Source organism: Oryctolagus cuniculus, chromosome 1, assembly GCF_964237555.1.
Source record: "Oryctolagus cuniculus chromosome 1, mOryCun1.1, whole genome shotgun sequence".
NCBI classification, from domain to species: domain Eukaryota; kingdom Metazoa; phylum Chordata; class Mammalia; order Lagomorpha; family Leporidae; genus Oryctolagus; species Oryctolagus cuniculus.
The window spans coordinates 187,937,288-187,960,781 of record NC_091432.1 but is presented as its reverse complement, the minus strand read 5'-3'; the positions used below and the strand labels follow the sequence as shown (position 1 = coordinate 187,960,781).

At 35.5% G+C, this 23,494-nt stretch overlaps 1 long non-coding RNA gene across 6 annotated transcripts in view; it reads right to left on the bottom strand.

The window, feature by feature from the left end:
- The window catches only part of LOC103346257 (uncharacterized), a 1,098,305-nt gene that overhangs the window by 236,402 nt on the left and 838,409 nt on the right, over positions 1–23,494 (bottom strand). The gene's annotated exons all lie outside the window — the stretch shown is intronic.

Here is a 23,494-nt window from a genome sequence, read left to right as displayed (position 1 = left end):
GACGGGCAGCCAGTAGGGTCCCACTCATTCTTTACAATCAAAGGTCATCAAGGACAGACAGGCAGGAGAATCTGGCAGCAATTGCTTTAACAGCCTATTTAACAAGCAGAAGATAGCCATAGGAGTGATATCCCTACAGTATCTCCACAGGTACTGACAACACTCCCAAGTCCCTTCCTATCCTGCAACACCTCCTTTCCCGAAAGAACCTAGAACCACGGATTTAGTTAAGTACAAACAGCAAAAGGAATACACAAATATTTTAAGTGAGTATCCACATACCTTCCTGAATAAACATCAGAAAGGCCTTTTCCTTAGCACTTAAGCATGATGGAGAAGCATCTTAAACTATCTTCCAACCTCACAGCAGTTCAACTCCCTCTATCCGGATTTCCCTACCACTTACACTTATTGCACCGGGCACTCCTCAATTAACTTCATACAATTCTACATTTTAGAGTCAGTTTCCTGACACTGAGTTGAATTTCTGCTCAACTAAGACATACATAAAACTTGGACATTATTTTAATAAATATCACTAAAATAAAAATAGCTTTCATTTATATTTCTCACATTGTCAAGGTTAATTGAGCTGAATAGCATAGTGACAACACAGTCATTCAGAGATTTCTGAAGAGAGTTTAAACTGATAATAAATATTTAGGGAGGCATCTAGAAAAACGTGCTAATCAATGTGTGTACATATTAACATTAGGATCTTCTTCCAGGAATAGCATAGAAAATTATGAATAATAATATATATGAAAAAATGTTTGATTGTAGTATTGTTCATAATAACAACAGATTAGAATTCTATAAGAAAATGAAGTTTTGTTATGTCCATATGGTTGTATTATGTAGCAAATATTTTATAGCTATGTGATCATACTTGAATGTTTATTTCAATAGCATAAATGTCATATGTATTGGCTAGATATATTTGGATATATAAACCCAAAGGTTAACACATAGAACAATCATATTTTATGCATGCTATATTGTCATGTATAGTGTGTTTACAGTGGACTTGCCTGTTCATCTTTACATTTTATGCATTTTCTGATTTTTATTGAAAGCTAAGAATAAAGTTATTTTATTGGAAAAGAAAATATGGTTTTAGGCTGGTAGATCTGAGTGGTCAATTTAGAAGCTAATCCCCAAATTTTCTTGTGTAATATAATGTCTTAGCCTTAGTGGAGATCGTGAAAAAAATCAAGTATGAGAAAGTGAGTTATCTTGAAGAGAACAATAAATGAAAATCCTATCTCCATTCTGCTTTTATCCAGAATTTGGTTTCCATGCTGTATTGTGAATTATAAATAATGTAGCAACACCTAAAGAGATTCAGTTATCTTTTCCTCATGATTATGCTCTGTTCTAATCTTTTGTTTTCCTTTAATTTACTTCTTGTTTTCCCCTTCAGCTCAATTTGGCCTTTTGCCTATCATTATTACAGCAAGGCTCTTCTTACATTAATAAAAAGAGAAAATCACCAAAGCACAATATTTGTCATATCATAAAGTTGCAAAATATTTTATATGGATTATCAGCAGTCACTGGCATTGTTTAACCTGGTTGGTAGAAATAGGGTGATCTTTTTGTCTGTAATGTTTCCATGTACTGTCCAATGACTCCCTCGGAAATAGAAGTGCAATACAGGCCGTGGTGTTCTCAGAATAATGCTCTCTTAAATCTTCCTGGCACTAACAGTGTAAGTACTTACTATAAAAGTCTCAGCCACTGCCCACAGCAATCCAGCAAGAAAATTGCTTATTGCAATAGCTCCTTTGTGTATGTTGCTTGCCATGACAGACAAGAACAAGAAAGGAAGAGACTTTCAAGAACATCAAATTATGGCAGATATTGATAGAATGGAATATACACACACATGGCTAGGGTGATGAAGAAAAAAATGCCTCAGCAGTTTTAGAAGGAAACTACCCTCAATCAGATAAGCAATGGGAGAACAGGCGCCCCCAGAGGTTACCAGGCGAGAGAAGAGATGGATAGCCTGAAGAGAAAAGTAAAGTGACATGAGAAATCAAAGAATATTTTACCTACAGAAAGAAAATCAATGAAAATGATGAACTGCTATTCAAAGGAAATAAACTGATTATTCTAGCTTCACGAAGAAGGGAGGTGCTTCAGATAAGTTATCAGGAGGAATGGGATGTTGGAAGGTGAGGGAAGAAGCATAGATGTGATAATGTGAATATTTTTCTCATTTTACTCCAATATATAAGGGAAAATAATTTTTAGATACTTGAAACACTATTTAAAATTAGTTTCCTCACTGCAGTAGATTTCATTGTCATGCATATCATTTGTAATTCTTTTGTAGGTTTTTATTTTATACTTTATAAAGGAAATGTTTCCATAATATTTTAGTGCATGCTAACATATATGCAAACTTTACAACTCAGCTGTCTATCAAACAAGTTCAATATTAGAACATTATCCATATCTTTGAAGTTTCTTCGGTTCCCCTTCCTAATGATATTCACGTTTTGTCCTACCAGGATATGCAAACCATTCTCCTGATTTCTGGCTTAATCATGTAAGTCATTTTCTTTATACCTCTGTCACTTTTTATCATATACATAAACAGCATGGAATCCAATTCATTTTCTTTTTAACCATTAAAAATTTTACAGAGGAATAAACCTATGAGATTTTGAGCTTGCTATTTCTGTTCAACTTCGTGGATTTGAGATATATCAATATTTATTGTGTATAGTCTATCGTATGACATCCCACATTTTATTCTTTCCATGTTGAAAGGTAGTTGAGTTGTTTGTTATGTTGCCACTTCCAAACAAGGACACACTCTGAGACAGCAGCCTTGCATCCATATATGTGCAAGTTATTATACAATAAAACAGTGTTTTACAGGGTTTTATATCAGTTTTGGATATCACAGCATAACATACCAATTCTGTTTGTTCTTCCTTGACAAAATGTGGTATTGTTCTACTTTACAACTTTTTCCAAGTTAAGTATTCTCTACTGGGACTTCCATTTATATTTACCTGATTTTAAAAAGTAATATTACTATATTCAATCCCATCGAGGTGGCATGTACCAATGCCATCTCACTGTTCCAGGTGATCAGTTTCAGTTCACAGTTGGTCATGGTGAAGGGACTGGGAGTCAAAGGGAGCACATAGACAAGTCTAGTACCTGCTAACGCTAACTGATGGAGTAAATAAAGGGGAGAGTGATCCAACATGGGAAGTGAGATACTCAGCAGACTCATAGAATGGCAGATGTCCTAAATAGCACTCTGGCCTCAGAATCAGCCCTAAAGGCATTCGGAGCTGGCTGAAAAGCTCATGAGAGTATTTCAGGCATGGAAAGCCAAGACACTCTGGCAAAAGATCTCTGCGAGTGAGATCCCAGTGGAAAGAACAGGCCATCAAAGAAGGAGGTACCTTTCTCTGAAGGGAGGAGAGAACCTCCACTTTGACTATGACCTTGTCTAAACAAGATAAGAGTCGGAGAACTCAGAGGGCTTCCATAGCCTTGGAAACTCATGACTGGAGCATAGGGAGATTACTGATGCCATAGACAGGAGTGTCAATTGGTAAAGTCAACAACAGGAGTCACTGTGCACTTACTCCTCATGTAGGATCTCTGTCCTTAATGTGCTGTACATTGAGATTTAATGCTATAACGAGTACTCAAACAATATATTTCACTTTGTGTTTCTATGGGGGTGCAAACTGTTGAAATCCTTACTTAATGCATACTAAACTGATCCTCTGTAAAAAAAAAAAAAAAAAAAAAAGAAAGAAATTATCAATTCCCAACTTGACTCTCACTGGGATTAAACATGACAATAGGTCTGCTCTGATTTCATCATCATTTAAAAAAATCATCTATTATTTTTCACTTTATGTTTCTGTGTGGGAGCAAACTGTTGAAATCCATACTTAATGTATACTAAGCTGATCTTCTGTATATTAAGATAATCGAAAATGAATCTTGATGTGAATGGAAGGGGAGAGGGAGTGGGAAAGGGGAGGGTTGTGGGTGGGAGGGACGGTATGGGGGGAAAGCCATTGTAATCCATAAGTCGTACTTTGGAAATTTATATGCATTAAATAAAAGTTTAAAAAAAAAAAAAAGTAATATTACTATAAGGAGAACAGATTTCATGTATTTCTTAGGTACAATTCTAAAATAACCATATTTCCCTCCAAGTCTCTCACCCTCCCTCAAACCCCCATTTTTCTCCTTTCTTTTTTGTTTTTATAATTTTTGCAAAAATATAATTTCTATATACTCTACAATCACAGGCTTAATAGATCACTATCTATAATATTAAACAAGTAAAATACAGAATTACTAAGGTAATCATTTACTTATAAGTGTACTCAAAATTTATATTTTCTCTTCTGTGTACTTCCTGTGCATGACTTTTGCTACTGTTTTGGTATAGTGTTTACCTTTTCCTCATAGTTTAGACAAGTCCTTCATATGTCCTCAATAATATAACTTGATCAGCCATGTATTGTTAGACCTTTTCCAGACTGTAGCTTAATTATTTTTCTTTTTTCTGACTTTTGTATGCTCAACTCTATTAATTTTAATGTCACTAAAATTATAAAAGTTTCCTATTTGGTTTGTATTTTTATATTTTATAGGTTGTCTTTTGTGTTTTATGGTTTTTCTTTTTAAAGTAATAATAAACACACTATGAAATAAAAAGAATATACTCTCCCATATGAACTTTTAAAAGGTTTGGATTCTTTCTTATACATTAAATATTTAAGTGATGATAGCAATACACATGATAAATATAATTAATATGGTCAATTTTTATGTATATTTGACCACAATTAACAAAAAACATTTAACAATATCCAGTTCCAACTTGAGAAGATCTACCCAGAATTTTTTGATTGTTTTCTATAGGCCTCATCCAAATTTTCTAAACAAGTAAAAAAGAAAATTAATTACTTTCTGAAGTGGGTATGATGTTATATGTTATATGATGATCTTATTCGAAGATAGTTTTTAATTTCAGTAAATATTACTAATGGAGAAATTATGAGGGAGATGTGTTTAAAAAATGAGTTTTCCCGGTAACCATGTCATGGAACTAGTCTAGGTTGGCAAAATTCTCCCAACATGCAACTGCTTTCTAGATATCATAGGGACAAATCCTGAGCAGATTTTGCTTCCATGCTGTCCAAGGAATACATATTTTTGAAGAATTCATTATCATCCACTGTTAAGGGTAAAAGACAACAGCACAATGTTGATGGGTCATATAGTTTGGGTGATAAAAACACTCAACTTCGTTTCTAAACATGTCTTATTTAACAATCATAACCACTATTTTAAAAATAAGGAAGCTGTGGGGAGCAACTCGGACTAGACTAAGTTACTGGAATTAAGACTTATTCTATGCATCTGCTCTCCCACAATATGGCGCTGAGAAGGGAGAAACAGCTTCTACACAGCTGCCTCCAGTTCAACCAATAAACTGTAGGACCTGCTCCTGATTGGAGGAGAGCAGCGTACTCGGAGTGTGGGTAGCAGAGTTGGGTTTGGTGGAAGAGGACTATAAAGGAGGAGAGAGACAACATGCACCAGGAACATCTAAGGGGAACATCTATCTGAAGGAACACCTGTGCAGCCCCCGAGAGAGCCGGCTGGCGGTGTGCCGCTCCCCTGCGGAAGTGGGGAATGTGGCAGGGGGAACCGCCCTTCCACGGAGGTGGAAGGGACGGCAGCCAACCCAGGAAGAACCAGCAGCAAACCCGGGAAGGGCCGAGCAGACGAAAGAACAGCGCAGGGTCCTGTGTCGTTCCTCCACGAAGAGGGGGAGCGACAGGAAGCTAAGGCTCAGGGGTTAAATGATTTATTCATTATAAATTTGCCTTTCTGTGATAGAGCAGAAATTTGATCTTACTTCAAGCCTATGGTGTTTCCAACTTGCAACCTGCTATTACAGACCGACCTGTGATAGGAGGGTAATTGGCATTTTTTCAGTGTGCCAAATGTCTCCGTTATTCTACTAAACACTATCATATTAGTAGGAATCTGGTATTTGTGAAATTAAAGCGGTGAAAAAACAGAAATTTTGTTCATTAATTGTCTGAATTTATGTCAGTGCCAAAATTTTATCACTCTTTGTCTAGTTTTGAATCTTATGTATACATTCCCTGTATTCCTGCAAAATGATTTAGCAAGATGATACACTATTAATTTTCCCCTTTTCATATGGCATTGACTCACCACAATCATATCAAATCTTTTTCCTTTTTCTTTTCCTGGGTTCCTGCCTCCCATGTGAGAGACCCAGGTAGAGTTCCTGGCTCTGGTCTTCCGCTGACCCAGCCTTAGCTCTTGTGGTGCATTTGGGGAGAGAACCAACAGATGGAAAATATGTCTCTCTCTCCCCCTCTCTCTCTCCAGCACTAGACTACCCACATCAGTGGCACTTGGGAATTCGTCAGCAATGTATATTCTCAATCCCTACTCCAGCCATAATTATCAGAAACTCTGTTGATAAAGCCATTATGTGCTGTATCAGAGAAGTTCACTGGGGGCGAACTGCCTTCCTGGCTTTTGATTCCCAGAATCCTGGGTTCTTTGTTAGATAGGAATATTTTCAACATGAGGAAATGCATACATGTCTGAGGTTCTGCTAGCTGTGGGAACCTGTGAGTCTTTGACCCAGAAATAAGTGGAGAATCCCTTTGTGATAGATGTTTATTGTAGTAGCTTAACTTTACTTCCTAGGATCTATACAGATTAGCAAATATGTTATAGAATTAGAAGTGCTATTAGAATTTAGAACCATACAGTGATAAATGTTATACTGAAGTACTTCTCCAGATGTAATGATGGTAATGTTATAGACAGGGGGTTTGGAGTAAATTTTAAAGCCTGTAATTTTATAAAATTGAATGCAATAATGTGATGCAGTTGGAATTAAACAAAAGAATAGTGTGCAGAAAAAAAGTTTGCACCTAATGTACAATGAATTCTAAAATGTACACTGAGAAAAATAAAAGCTCAATATAAAATGAGATCATTTTGAAATGCCCTCCTTATCTTTCCTCTCATACTCAAATGCACTTTTGCAGTAATAAGAGGTACAGAACTTCCTCCTTCTTTTGCCAAAATGAATTGGTATATAACATACTAGTTATAAACATAGAAATACAAATAAGCAAAGTAAAGGCTTAATTTTTAGCTGAATAAGACTAATTTATTTTAGGAGGCATAAAAAACTTTAAAGGTTGTTTAAATTTTGAAAAAAAGTAGAGATTGCTTGCTGCTTTCTGAAACAAGGCCAAAAGTTTCTAGATTACATATATAAAACATTTTAAAATTGAAAGTTCACTGTATGTACACAATTAAAGGACTTAAGTCATCCATATTATTACATTTGTAATAAGATTGGTTTGGGCAAATATTTTCTTTAAGTTTATTTATTTGTATTTGAAAGGCAGAGTAACTGAGAGAGAAGGGGAAAGAGAGAAAGAGAAAGAGAAAGAGAAAGAGAAAGAGAAAGAGAAAGAGAAAGAGAAGAGAGAGAGAGAGAGAGAGAGAGAGAGAGAGAATAGAGACGGATTTTCCATCTGTTGGTTCACTTCCCAAATGCCTCCCGCCCATAAGAGCTAAAGGGCTGAGTCAGGGTGAAGACAGGAGCCAGGAACTCCCCTGGGTCTCTCACATGGGTAGCAGGAACCCAAGTATTTGAGCTACCACCTATTTCTAAGAGCATTAGCAGGAAGCTGGATTAGAAGCAGAGGTGTGACTAGATCTCAGGCACTCAGTATGGGATGCCTGCCTTCGAAGCAACAGCTTAAACTGCTTGCCACAAAATCCACCCCAAGTCTAATATTTCATAAAAAAATGTCTAATTTGAAGTGTGCCCCTGAGGTTCACCAAATATAACTGAAAAAATCAGTTAATTTGACAAGTAATAGTAATAATAACAGTTATAATAGCTTATAATTATTAGCAATTTCTGAGAGTAAACCATTATTTCAAGTGCTTTGGATATATTACCTTGCTTAATCCTTAAATCAAATTATAAACTACAACAAAGCAAAATGTGTTCTTTCTTATTGAACTCAAAGAGAAATATACTTTAGCTTTAAAAGTACATAAATAATTTTAATAGTTTTTTCATCTTCCTGAACAAATTATTTACTTATATCCTCAGTCTACAACCCATTTCCATTAATGAAAATCTAGCATTCAGCTACTTTGAGTATAGCTTGAAATGTCAGCAAAAATACTCATGTCTTTGGTCAACATTAGACTTAGGACAAAGTTGGAAAAAGTGAATGCTCAGTCTCCCTAGCTTAAAATTATCAACCACGGCCTTTTCTGTAGCAAAGATTCTAACCCACTGATTCTATTTATAGATGGTGTTAATAGATTTTCTAATAGCAAAAGTGAAAGATATTGGTAGGATAAATAATTTCCAACTCTTATATTTCAGTTTTAAGAGATAATATAGATATATTATCTCTTTGAATATGTTTTTTGAAAATAGAGTTGAATGTCCAATGTAATTACAAATCATGTTATTAGGCACAATAACTGAATAAGTATTTTATTTTCACCATTTTCTATAATCATTAAAGGATAAGAAAATGGGATAGGTGTTGTGGAACAACAGTTTAAGCTGCAGCTTGCAACACCTTCATCTTGTAACAGTGCCAGCTCAAGTCCGAGCTTCCTTCAAATCTAACTTTACGCTAATGGTCCTTTCTAATGTAGCAGATGATGGTCCAGGTATTTAGGACCCTGCCTCCTATGTGACAGACACAAATAGAATTCCTGGTTACTTGTTTGACCTGGCCCAACACTGGCTGTTCAGGCATTTGGGGAATGAACCAGTGGATGGAAAACTGATCTCTCTCTCTCTCTGAGTGTGTGTGTGTGTGCGTGTATGTCTGTCATTCTGACTTTGAATGAATGAATTACTCTTTATTAGAAACCATAACTACATAAAAAGGGGTCTAGGGAAAACTGGGTGATGGTACATTGATGTTTACTGGAAATGAAATTAGTTTTGAAAGATTGCTCAACATTGTAAATGTATTTAACACTACTAAAAATAGTTAACATGGGAATCCATTGTGGTGGAATGAGGTGAAAAGGTCATATCAAGATGGCTGCTGAGGTGAAAAGTTCATGCCAAGATGGCCACTGAGGTGAAAAGTTCATGCCAAGATGGCTGCTGAGGTGAAACAGACATGCCAAGATGGCCACTGACAACAGAAACTGCCTGGCAACAGGCCGTGATTGGATGGCTTCAGAAACCACATGACTACAGAGGAAACCACATGACAACAGAGCCTGACGGCAGGCTGTGATTGGATGGTTTCAGAAACTGCCTGGCAACAAGAGCCTGACTGGCAACAAGCTGTGATTGGATGGCTTTGGAAACTGCCTGGCAACAGGCTGCGATTGGTTGGGGCATAGACCACCCCTTGACCAGATTGGCTGGTCTTGACTATATAAGCTGTTGTACTAACTGTAATAAATGAGTCTCAAGCCCGCTTTCACTGGACTCCTGGGGTCTGTCTCCGCGCCTCTTGCCCCCACCACGCTCCTCCTCTCAGAAACGAATCCACTGCAACATTGACACTAGTAAAAATAGTTAACATGGGAATCCATGATGTGTATTTTCTTATAATAAAAATGAAGGAGGAAAAATGTCTTCTTTTTTCCTGCATGGCTCCTGGGAGCTACCTTTTTCGAACATGGAATAAAAGCAAAGTGATGAAAGTAATGAAAGTGGAAAGACATTTTACCATAAGGCAAATTTCAACCATTACCAAATTTCATAGAGGAAACTCTTTAAAACTGTATACGATGTAGCTCAGCAGGTATTACAGGACAAATAAAGCAAAATAGCACAGGCTAAGACTGACTATATATTGGTCAAAATATGTTCTTCTCTTGGTCATAGAGTTTGCATTTATGGCCACATCATACTGTGTGGTGGGCCATATAACTGAGCTCTATTTTAACTTATGAATTTTGATAACAATTAGATATTCAGTCTATAAATCTACAAAAAAAAGGAAAGTGATGAAAGGGTAGGAGAGGGAGAATTACATACACATTTGACTAACTATTCACAACTATCTATAGTAGGTTTATTAGCCTCTGATATTTGATAAAAATTTAAAGTCAATAAAATAAAATTTTAAATTTTGTTAATCTAATATAACTATTAAGTGTTAGAATTGATATAGAAACATTGTTTTGGAAGATCCAAGTTCTTTCTTCTATATTAGTTTCCAGAATATCACACTATATTTAATTCTATCTGATCAACAAAGGCTTATATTATATTGATAAGGTACTTAAGAAATAATGACTATCATCTGATTTAAAACTCAATGAAGCTCAAACAGCATGTACCTTACCAACAATAATTATACTTGTCTTAAATTTAAAAATATATCAAGAGCTTAGATTGATGTATGAGCAGCTTTCCTTTATTCTCCAGATTAGTAGTTTAATTCAGTTAATCTTGTAAGAACACACTCCATATCAAGAAGTAGGATATATATTATCACAGATTCTGATCTTCAATTCAGTGTTTGAAAAGGCAAAAATTAATCTTTTGGGGGAAGACTTCATCACAGCATGTTGTAAGGAGAGTTCTGAAAGTTCATTTAAAATGCATATTAGGAAAAATGATGAAATGATTTAAAATATTTTATTCTGAAATAAATACTTTAATTTTCCATAAACTTTGAGTTACCCTAATATATATTCATATGTGCCTGTCCATGTCAGTGTAGATATATATGCATCTCCTAATAACAAGTTCCTTGTATAGCTCAGTAAAAGCCCAGCTAGAAAGAGGACTGATTACAGTGATTGCTCTCTTTTAATGATTTCCAAAGGAAGACAAGAATGGCAACTTTGGGCTGAGGTAAAAATGCATTGAAAGATACATAAAAATGCCTTATAATGGAGCTAAGGAAGTAGGTCTGAATAATGAAGTGAAAAGTTAACTTACTCATGGTACTCAGGATTGCTGTGACGTATTTCCCTAAAACGAGGGGTCCCACTTGTGCTGTACCTGATGGTCATGGGTGGAACATTAAGAGCAGTGCTGCTCATCAGGGTGACATGTTGATATAATGCATACCACTAGTCACTGGTTACTAAGGAGAAATTCTGGAAATTGTGTCATTATTGAGAAATTATTACAGCAGACTTCTTATTTGAATAATGAAAGTCCATGAGCACTTTACATAAGAGAGTAAAGTCAGATTTCCAGATGGTGGGCTGAAAATTGGGTGAGAGCACAGTGCATCCATGAGAGAGGGTTGTGCATGTGAACCTTGAGGATAAGTGTTTTCAAACTCTTATAGCTAAAGCTTTCTCATTCTTTCAGAAAGAATGATCCAGAAATTGCTATTCCTGACATTTGAGTGGAATAACAACTTCTTGACAACAATGATATGTCACTATGCAAAGAATTTGTTAGATTAGGAAAACAGCTATCCTAGCCATACAGTTATGCATGATTTGTATTTGAAATACAATATAAGACTGGCCGGCGCCGCGGCTCAATAGGCTAATCCTCCACCTTGCGGCGCCGGCACACCGGGTTCTAGTCCCGGTTGGGGCGCCGGATTCTGTCCCGGTTGCCCCTCTTCCAGGCCAGCTCTCTGCTGTGGCCAGGGAGTGCAGTGGAGGATGGCCCAGGTGCTTGGGCCCTGCACCCCATGGGAGACCAGGAAAAGCACCTGGATCCTGGCTCCTGCCATCGGATCAGCGCGGTGCACCGGCTGCAGCGGCGGCCATTGGAGGGTGGACCAACGGCAAAGGAAGACCTTTCTCTCTCTGTCTCTCTCTCACTGTCCACTCTGCCTGTCAAAAATTAAAAAAAAAAAAAAAAAAAAAAAAAAAAAAAAAAAAAAAGAAATACAATATAAGACTGACATCCCAAAACTATTAAAGCAATAGATAAAAATACTATTGAGGGATTGGCACTGTGGCTTAGCAGCTAGAGCCGCCGCCTGCAGTGCCAGCATCCCAAATGGGCACCAGTTCAAGTCCCATTTGCTCAACTTCCTATTCAGCTCTCTGTTATGGCCTGGGAAAACAATAGAAGATGGCCCACGTTCTTGGGCCCCCTGAACCCATGTATGAGACCCAGAAGAAGCCCCGGCCTCCTGGCTTACCATCAGAGCAGCTCTAGCCCTTGTGGCTATTTAGAGAGTGAATCATTGGATGGAAAACATCTCTCTCTTTCTCTCTCTCTCTCTCTCTCTCTCTGCCTCTCAGTAACACTACCTTTTAAATAAATAAATAAATCTTTAAAAAATACTATTGACATAAATGTATATTAACCTAAGGTGAAACTACTGTAATACTAGTTAAAAGTAAAAATAGAGATTAGCAGAAAAACAATCACCAATTGTTTTTAAATTTTAAATAAGTTTATACAAATTTATAAAATGGTCTTAAACTTTTTTAAAGATTTATTTTATTTATTTGAAAGAGTTACAGAGAAAGGTAGAGACAGAGAGAGAGAGAGAGAGAGAGAGAGAGAGAGAGAGGTCTTCCATCTGCCGGTTCACTCTCCAGATGGCTGCAATGGCCGGAGCTGTGCCTATCCAAAGCCAGGAGCCGAGAGTCTCCTCCAGGTCTCCCACACAGGTGCAGGGGCCCAAGCACTTGGGCCATCTTCTACTGCTTTCCCAGGCCATAGCAGAGAGCTGGGTCAGAAAAGGAGCAGCTGGGACTGGAACCGGTACCCATGTGGGATGCCAGCACTTCAGGCCAGGGCTTTAACCCACTGCACCACAGCGCTGGCCCTAAAATGGTCTTAAATTTTAACATAGCTATCAGATCCACAATATGAAATGTGTTTTGAAAAATGTATAACTATATTATGGAAAGGGATAATGGATGTGTGTATATGTTTAGAAAATTAAAATAAAAACTCTATGTGTGAATTTATGTGGCATAATCAGTATCTCACTGTTAATAACTTCAAAATAATATAATTAATTTGTCTAAATTACTGTGAATCAAAATAGTAGGTTCTGTTAACTTTCACTGTTTTGTATATGATATGAGAATAGCATTAGAAGAAAGAAATGATGATTCCAGAAAGATGACAGAGTTTAAATAATAAAAGTCCTTCAAAAAACATCTGCTTTGTTTTAAAGGAGCATGGTGTGTGATGTATAATACTCTGAGGTGCACATTAGAAACATGAAGAGTGAGGAGTTTGAGGAACATTGACAAAGTTAGAGAGATTGAATGATAAGCCAAGGCTAGTCCATAAATAATAGGAAATAAGAATTACCCCCTCCTCATTTATTCTAGAACTGAATCCTAATAGTAAATCTCTTTGGGGACAGTTCTGCAAGAATTTTTGCAACCTTAGAAACACTGAGAAGCATATACCTTGCATTAACTGAGGTGGGGAATTGCTGTTTTTTAACTGCACAAGCTGCATGCCATAAAGGTGCTGTATCACTCATATGATTTGTAATAAATCTTTTGTATTTTTTCCTTGCAATAATTTATTTGAAATAGAAGCCAACACCATCCATGTTACTAAGCCTACCTATTGAATTAATTCATGAGCTGGACTGAAAATATGGGCCATTCTTCACCACCAGGATCATGAATATTTTAATGTCTGAATAAAGATAAGAACAAAGTTAAAGCAACTCAACTGTGGAGATGCCACCACGAAGAAGACAGAATGAGATGCTCTAATCCACACTTTAATTCATTTTATTCTCACATACTTGAGACAATGGTTAAAAATAAACTGTTGCAACTGAAAAATAATATGGATACCCATTAGGGTTATTTCATGACAGAACAAGAAATACCATCCTATTCTCATTTTGTAGAAATGAATTCTTTTAAACTGTAGAAAGATTTATATGACTTCATTATTATTTGAAGTTTGTCACCTACTTCAATAAGCCCAGAATGCCATCAATTCAATAACATAAATATGTTTAGATCAATTTCCCAGACTGCACTTTAGTTTATAGAACAAGAATCAGATATATGAAGGAATTTGTAAATAACCCCATATATAGCAATGACCTGAAGCTTCTGGACTTGTGCTAACCACAGTGATTTGACAACCCAAAAAAGAAATGGGAGTGCAGTTTCTCTGTTCTCCAAAAACTTTGTCAATTTTATCAAAATCATAAACCACAGAAGACCAATTGAAAAATGTGTTAAGATGCATAAAATGTTTGCTTCATTGTTGATCAATGAAACAAATGGGCAATTGTATCTAATGCAGTCTGAGCACACCTGTAAACAGTCTTATTTCTGACAAATAGCAGCAACTAATGCCCACCAACAGCCTCAGAAGATCAATGATTCAGTTAGTCTCCTGCTCAGTCGTTCTCAGTGGCTATGTGTTAGAATTACCTATAGGGACTTGCAACATAATCTCTGGGGCTGGGAATTAGCCATCAGCATTTTCGGAAGCATCCCCATGATTCTAATGTACAGTGAATATTGAGTACTACTGCTATTCTAGACAAGAAATAATAACAAATTTATTTGCTATACAAGCAGCCTCAGTTCTGTGAGTTCAGTATCAGTAAGTAAAATACACTAGGAAAACTGCATCTTTACTGAATATGTGCAAATTTTTTCTTGACATATCATTAACAATTCAGTATAACAACTATATATACACATATATATTAGGTATTATATGTGATCTAGAGATAACTCAATGTAGACAGAAGAATGTGTGACTATTACACACAAATATTATTCTGTTTTATATAAGGGACTTGAGCATCTCCAAATTATTGTGTAGACCTGGATCCTGGAAGCAATCCACTGTGGATATTGAGGGATGACTGTATTTTCGTGACTTGAAAATATTTAAGGTAACTAACCTTATCCTATCTCCTTTTATCACTACAATAAATATTATCCTGAAACTTGTATCCAAGGTATTTTGCAAGAATTCTTTGAAAACAAACATTAAATGAAAACTTTACCATGTTCAAATATCTTAAAGTTCTATTCTCACATATGATCTTAAAATCATTAATTCTTATAGCTCATTTACTCATCTGCAAAATGAGGATTATTGTTTCTCTGTAACTCTGTTTTTCAAATAAATAAATAAACCTTTAAAATTATTTATTTGAAACGTAGAGGTATAGACAAAGATCGTTCATCTGATGACTCACTCCCCAAATGGCCACAGTGGCAAGAGTTGGGCCAGGCCAAAGCTTGGATCCAGGAACTTCATCCTGGTTTCCCACATGGGTGCAGGGGCCCAAGTAATTGGACCATCTTCCCATGCTTTCCCAGGTGCATTAGCAAGGAGCTGGATCAGAATTGGAATAGCTAGGGTACAATCTGGTGCCCACATGATGTGCCAGTGCTGCAGGCAGTGACTTAACCTACCATACCACAGTGCCTAACCCAATAATGAATCTTTACAAAATGTAAATTTTTTAAAATAAGCAGGAATTGTGGAAAAGGAGTCTTTTTTTAATATTCAAAAATTTTAGGGGAACATAGTCAAGCTCATTTGTTTATATGTTATATATGGTTGATTTCACATTATGATAGAATAACATAGTTGTGACAGAAACCAGGACTCCTCAAAACCCAAAAAATAATTATTAAATAGTTCTCTAAGGAAAAACAATAAATCTATCTCCTGTGGTTGATTAGCTTCAGGGTAAAGGAAATCATCACAATATTTAGTCTTCTGACATGAGCAGATGTATTCATCTTAGGTAGAATAATAAGAGAGATTCGCCTTGGATGGTTATATTGAGTGAAGCATCAAGGGACTAACCATGGAGATAACGGGGGGAAAGGTGATATAGCAAGAGTAACACAAAGAACAGTGTCAGGTAACAACCTAAGTTATTGCAGTAGAAATAAAATCAAGTGGGAGAGAGTGTGACAGGAGATGAGAGCTGCAAGGGATTGTGGGTAAGTGGTGAGGTGATCATTTTAGGCCTTATGGTTGTAATGCTCCCTTTCAGGTGTATTTCTATCCACAATCCCTTCCCTCTCAACCATGTTTCAATGCAACCATGTAAAAGTGTTTTGGACAGTCTTGTGAGCAAAACATGGTGCATGATTCTTGGAGGCCAGAACATTTATCCACCTCAGAGTGGTGACGGGCCTACTTGAAAATTCAGCAGGAGACAGAAATACACTTGGATGTTCATATATAACTAAGAGTCTGGGCAGTGACTTAACCTACCACACCGCAGTGCCTGCTCCAATAATGAATCTTTACAAAATGTAAATTCTTTTTAAAATGAGCAGGAATTGTGGAAAAGGAGTCTTTTTTAATATTCAAAAATTTTAGGGGAGCATAGTCAAGCTCATTTGTTACTGCTTGTGAAATACGCTAACTTGTATATGTAGTTCATAATCAGGACTTTGGGTTGCATTTTTATTCAGGATCTAGTATATGATAAAATAATACAAATTGAAAAAGATACAAATCCTCTTTTCCTGCTATTGAAGGTTCTCAATCATGGCAACAACAATAGAATAAACATAATAGAATAAATGCCAATGATTCTTTAAAAATAATTTATTTATTTTAAGGAAGAGTGACAGGGAGATAAAGATCTTTCATCCGCTGGTTCACTTCCCAAATGTCCACAATGGGCAGGGCTGAGCCAGGCCTCAGGAGTCTGAAACTCCATTTAGGCCTCCCATATAGGTGGCAGGGGCTCAAGTTCTTGGACCATATTTTATTGCTTTACCAGGTACATTAGCAGGCAGCTGGATCAGAGGTTGACCAGTAGGAAATCCAAGATCAGATGCCAGAGTTGCCGGCAAGTTTAACTCATTGTGCCGCAAAGCCGATTCCACCAACAATTTTAAAGGATAGGTATAGTTTAGGAAAGGAGTAAATCAGATATTGCAATCAATTTCATAAGGCCAGAAGATGAGAGCTTTGGGGGCAAGATGGAAATTTCATGAGTTCAAAAGGCATTTTAGCCACAATGTAAAAGTGCAAGTATCAGAGAGGAACAATGCCATTTGCAGACAACAATGTAGAGCACTTCTGAAGGAACAACATAGTATCTATATTTTTTTAAAATAGGTTATTTGGAGAAGCTTAGGCAGCAATCTATACAATGACCTTGAAATGCAGAATGGAAAAAAGTATAGGGTTTTCAAAGAGAATGCTTTAGTGTGACTGCAATATCCATATGAGAAATGATAATTAAAAATTTAATATTGGGGCTGGCATTGTGGTATAGCTGATAAAGCTGCCATCTGTGATCCTAGCATCCCATAAAGGTGGCTGTTTGTTTCCCTGCTGTTCCACTTCTGATCCAGCTCCCTGCTCATGTGCCTGGGAAAACCAGCAGAAGATGGCCCAAGTGTATGGGCCCCTGCCACCCACATGGGATACCCAGATGGAGCTCCAGTCCTGACTGGCCTGGCAGGATTTGGCCATTGTGATCATTTAGGGAAACAACCAGTATTTGGAAGATATTTCTCTGTTTCTGCCTCTCCCTCTGTAACTCTGCTTTTACAATAAATAAATAAATCTTAAAGAATTCAGTATGTGGGAAGATAATGCTGTGGTGCAGCATGTTAGACTGCTGTCTGTAGTGCTGGCATTGCATATGGGCAGCAGATCAAGTTTCAGCTGCTCTACTTCAGATTTAGCTCCCTTCTAATGTCCCTGAGAAAGCTGTGGAGAATGGCCCAAGAGCTTGGGCCCCTGCACCCATGTGGGAGACCCAGATAAACCCCCGGCTCCTGGCCTCAGCCTGCCCAGCCCTGGACATTTGGGGAATGAAACAGCAAATGGAAGACTCTCTCTCTCTCTCTCTGTGTGTGTGTGTGTGTGTGTCTGTCCCACTTTCTCTGTAATTCTTTCAAATAAACAAATCTTTTTTAAAAAGAGAAAAAAGAAAATTTAATATGCAAAAATGAAATGATTTTTTAAAACATGGTTGTGACACATGTTGATTTAACTTTAATATTTTGTCCTATTTTTAAAAATAAAAGCATTTTACTTTTTTATTATACACCATTCTATCTTTCTAAATCCAGGAATTGTACTGAATGACTAAAGTAATAAAAGATTAAAATAAATTGATATATATTTACTAGCCAGTGAGAGGAAACTAAATTAGAAATGACTGCACCAATGGTTAACACAAATAGTTCACTTTCAAAAAAAATCTCAGAAACAATACTTAAAAATATTCTTAACTTAAACTGAAAATATCCTGATTCAACAGAAGAGCTTTTAAATGTTTACTAAATCTACTATATTCACGCAAATTTCTAAAGTATTAACATTTCTACTGGTATAATGTTCTGTTATAATTCTAGCCTTCTGTAAAGGTCAAAAGGATTTCTAGAGAGAAAAAGACAGATTTTATCTAGTAAACAATTATTCATAGGAAATTAAATTAGGGGAGAGTCTAGAAAGGAACCAATATGACCTAGCAGTGCACAAAAGGATATGGATAAAAGGTTTCTTGTGTCCTTTGGGATCAGTTACATTGTCATTCTGAAATATAAGACATTATAATTGTGTTAACATTGTCATCACTGACAGACAATGTAGAACACTGATTCTTAGGCAGGCATTTGAATTTCAGCCTAGTAAAAGATATTGTCTGAATTTTTAAATTGTTTGTATTTGAGATTGTTTCATTCCAATGAGAAAAAGAGTGAATTTAACTTCTTTTATGCATAAACTTTGAATTAAACTGATAAAGTTGAAAGCTTCAAGAGTTTAGCACTAATGTATGCTTTTAAGATGGATGGTGATCTTCAAAACATGATGATTTAAAGTAAGATTTCTTTAAAATACAAAGTAATTCATGTTGTTCTGAGAACACACACACATATATATATACACACTCATATATATATATATATATATGTTCATATTTATAGATGTTAGTTATATTTGGCAAATAATGTTTTTAAAAGTTGACCTGGAATAACATAAGAGAAGAATGAAAAGATAACATTTGTACAATTTAAGTGTTTTTTTGATTACTGAAGTCTTGATGGGAAGGTGGCTAGACCATTGCTTCTCTAAAGGAAGGGAGTGTATGTAGCACCATAGTTAAGAAGCCACATGGGAACCCTATTTCCCTATATCCCATACCAGCTTGTATGGTTTGAGTGGCAGCTACAACCCCTCAGTTGGAACTTCCTGCTGGTGTACACTTTGGGAGACAGTGGGTATGGCTCTACTTAGGTCCCTGCAACTCATACGAGAATCTCAGATTGAGTTCTGGGCCCCTCACTTTGGCCTAGATGAGCCCTATCTGTTGTAGGCATTTGAGGACACAGATCCATCTGTGTCCTCCTGTTTGCCTTTCAAATAAAAAATAATAATATTAATAATTATAATGTTGTTAATAGACATAGACAGGAAGAATTAGGCAAATGGGGACTACAAAACGAGATCCAGTGCTCATTATGTCAGGAGAAATTCTGGGACTACATTAAGATCTCCCTAATTACCTTGCCTCTCATGATAGCATAGAAACATGAAATGACCCAAACAAAAGCTAATTGAAAGATTCAGTTTTTGAATTTCATTGTGTCAGTGTTGACACTCGGCACTTGGTCTACAATATCAGAGTGGTGTTACTTTTGTACAGTTTATCCAACTCTGCTATCATCTACTTAAACAATCATTAATCTATATTGATAATTTTATTGTCTAACATATACTCTAACCCTAGACCAGTATTCTTCAAAAGCATGTACAATTCAGTGATTTCTCTTTATCCTTCTGGGTGAGTGCATTCAATCCACAGTAACCAAGCCTCTTTAGCTGCTACTATGGAGGAATAAAGGTGTATGCCCAACCTCAGATCACTTCCTATGACACTTATTTAAGTTTTGTTCAGCTATTCTGAGTTTTTTTCTTGCTTATGTATGTTCAAAGAATTATTGCTTAAACTTCCTTTGATCTGTTTGGCAAGCCACAGATTTTATATTATCCACAGAATATACAATACATTTTATCTTTTTCAAAAATGAGAGACTTGTGCATTTGCATTGTCCTTCTTGTCCATCTTTTTTTTTAATACTACATCAGATAAATTGAAGGTTGTAGGTACTTAGAAGGATATTGTCAGTGGTCAGATCCATATTTCAGAATTGAATGAAGGTAGTTTTAAACCAGGTGTGTGAAATTATAAGAAGTCAGCAAACATTTTCTGTAAATGATAATATACTAAATATTTTCATATTTCTAGGCCACTCAGATTTCTGTTACATCTCTATTTTATTTTTGAAAAAAATATTTATCTGAAAGGCAGAGCTCAGAGAGAGACAAAGAGAGAGAGACAGAGAGAGAGCGCTCCATCCGCTGGTTCAGTCCACAAATGCTGCAACAGCCAGGGCTGGACTAGGTCAAAGCCAGAATGCTGGATCTCCACCCAGGTCTCTCAAGCCGGTGGCAGGGGCCACCTGAAAGGCATCAGCAGAAAATAACCCAGATGGCACCTTCATATTGGACTTTGAGCCTCTAGATCTAAAAGAAAATTAATTTGTTCTCTATAAGTCACCCAGTTTCTGGTACTCTCTTATGGAAGCTCAAGCTATCAATGAAGTTAAAGTATAAGTTAATAACAGAAATATCTCTGGGAAAGAAACAACCTTTTGGAAACTAACATACTTTTATTTAAACTATTGATCAAAGAAGAAATCAAAAAAGAAATTATAAGATAATTTAAACTAATGAAAGTAAAGTTAAAATACAACAATCAAAATTTGTGGTATAAAGCTAAAAATTCATAGAATAAAAATACAACATGAAATGCCTTTATTAAAATAAAATATCATAAAAACTTTAAATTCATAATTTCACAAAATACTATAAAATCAAACACCATTACCATTATGAACAAAAGAACTGTTTAAAAAGTTGAGCAAAGTAAATCCAAAATAATCAGAAGAAATGATAAAGATCAGAAGGGAAAAATTAATTGAAATAGTTAACAGAAAAAAATCAATAAAAGAATATAAATGAAATCAGAAGCTAGTTTTGAATACCTAGAAATCAATGTATATTCAAAATAATCAGAAATTAAAAGAAATAAATTATGAATACCATTAATGGAGGCAGTGTTATCACTAGAGATTATATTACATATATGTTTTTGAATGTATGTATGATAAAGACTATAAATAAACCCATGCCAATAATTTTGACACCACATATAAATGAACAAATTTACTGAAAATCTAGAACTACCAAATTTCAGTCAAGAAGATATGTATTATCTGCGTAGTCCTCTAATTTATATTTTGAATTTGTACTTAAAAATCTCACAGAGGAAAAACCAGTAATATACAGAATTGTGATATTCTACCAAACACATAGGAAAAGTTAATATCAATTTTATATAAATTATTTCAAAGAACTGAGGAAGATGGAATAACCTCCTGCTCATTCTACAAGGCAAAACTTACCCTGATACACAAATCACAGGATATTACAAGTAAATTACACACCAATAACCTTTATAAACAAAGATGCAAATATCTTAAATAAAATTTTATCAAATAAAAACTAGCAAAATATAATTTATAACTCATATAAAACTAAAAAAAATATTTTCAATGGGTGTAGTACAAAATAATAACAGCCATTTCTAAACAAATTTTAATGATCTAACAATATATTAAATATATAAAAATTATTTTCCCTATAAGATCAGGAACAAAGCAAAGATATCTATTCTCTCTACTATTTTGCAACAACAAAGTGCATATCACACCCATTGCAATAATAAAAAAAAATCCAAAGAGGCCCAGATTTTGAAAGAAAAATTAAACTATGTCCATTCGCAGACAACATGATTGGGTATGTATGAAATCTCTAATTGTGATAGATAATATAGAATACAGAAAAAGCAATGTATAAGAATGAAATTGACTTCTTATGATTTTATTATTGTTTATAGACCTTGTCTATATTCATGTGAAACAGTGGTCTTTATAATTTTTAGTTGTTGAACATTAGGTTAGTAGCGCATTAAGCCTATGTTATAAAATAAATTGAAAAAAAAAAAAGAAAATCCACTTCTAACCAATCCCAAAGGAATAATTTTTTTTAAGATTTATTTATTCATTTATTTGACAGGCAGAATTACAGACTGTGAGAGAGAGAGACAGAGAGAAAGGTCTTCCTTCTGTTGGCTCACTCCCCAAATGGCCGCAATGGACAGAGCTGCACCAATCCGAAGCCAGGAGCTAGGTGCTTCCTCCTGGTCTCCCACGTGGGTGCAGGGGCCCAAGCACCTGGGCCATCCTCCACTGCTTTCCCAGGCCATAGCAGAGAGTTGGACTGGAAGAGGAGCAACTGGGACTAGAACCAGAGTCCATATGGAATGCCGGCGCCACAGGCAGAGGATTAACCTAGTGCGCCACAGCGCCGGTCCCCCAAAGGATTAATTTTTAAAAATCCAATTGTACAAATGTTATTACACAAGTACACTAGCAATGAGCAAATAACAATTGATATTTTAAAGTATTATTTACAATAGTATACAAATATATTTAGTGATAAATCTGCCATGTTGAAAAAAATTTTTAAATATCTAGAATAATTTTAAAAGATTAAATAAATATAGTAATATAATTCATTCATTTCTGGAATACTCAGTACTGTTTAAAAGCTATTGATCCACAGCTTCAATTTAATTTCACTCAATATACTGGCAGTTTTTGTAGAATAATTTTAGAAGTTTATTACAAATGGAAAGGACCTAGAATAGCCAAAATAACTTTGAAAGTGAATTCAGTTAGAGACGTAACCTACTCAGTTAGGTTTTTTCAGGTTTTATTTTAAAGATATAGAGGTCAAGAAAATGTGTTTGGCATCAAGACAGATAAAGATCAATGGGATGTAATAGAGTCTAGAAATAGGCCCACATGTATATGGTAATTGATTTTGCCAAAGTAAAAAGTGTACACCGTTGAAATATTTATAATTTCAATAAATGCCACCAGAATAATTGGATATCTATCTACAAAGAATGTTTTAGATCTTTTACTCACAAAACATAGAAAATTACCTAAAATGGAACATAGTTCAAAATCTAAAATCAAATTTTTTTAAATCTAGAAGAAAACAAAGGAGAAAATATGTAAGATATTGAATTAGTCAAAGATTTCTTACATATGAAACGTAAATCATGATCCATTTAAAAATTATAAATTGTACCTCAGAAAATATATTCAATTATACTCTTCTAAATATTCTGTTGAAAGAAATAAAATAAAATACAGAGGGTAAAATGTTTTCCAATTACTTATCTGATAAAGGGCTTGTATCCAGAATGTATAAATAACTTTGTACCAGAATGTACAAGACATTTCAAACCCCCAATAACAGAAAAACAAACAACTCAATTCTAAAAAATGAGCCATAAACTGATATTTTATTCAGGCTAATTTTGGACTTAAATATGGGTTTGAAACTTCTATGAAGGTAATGTGATTT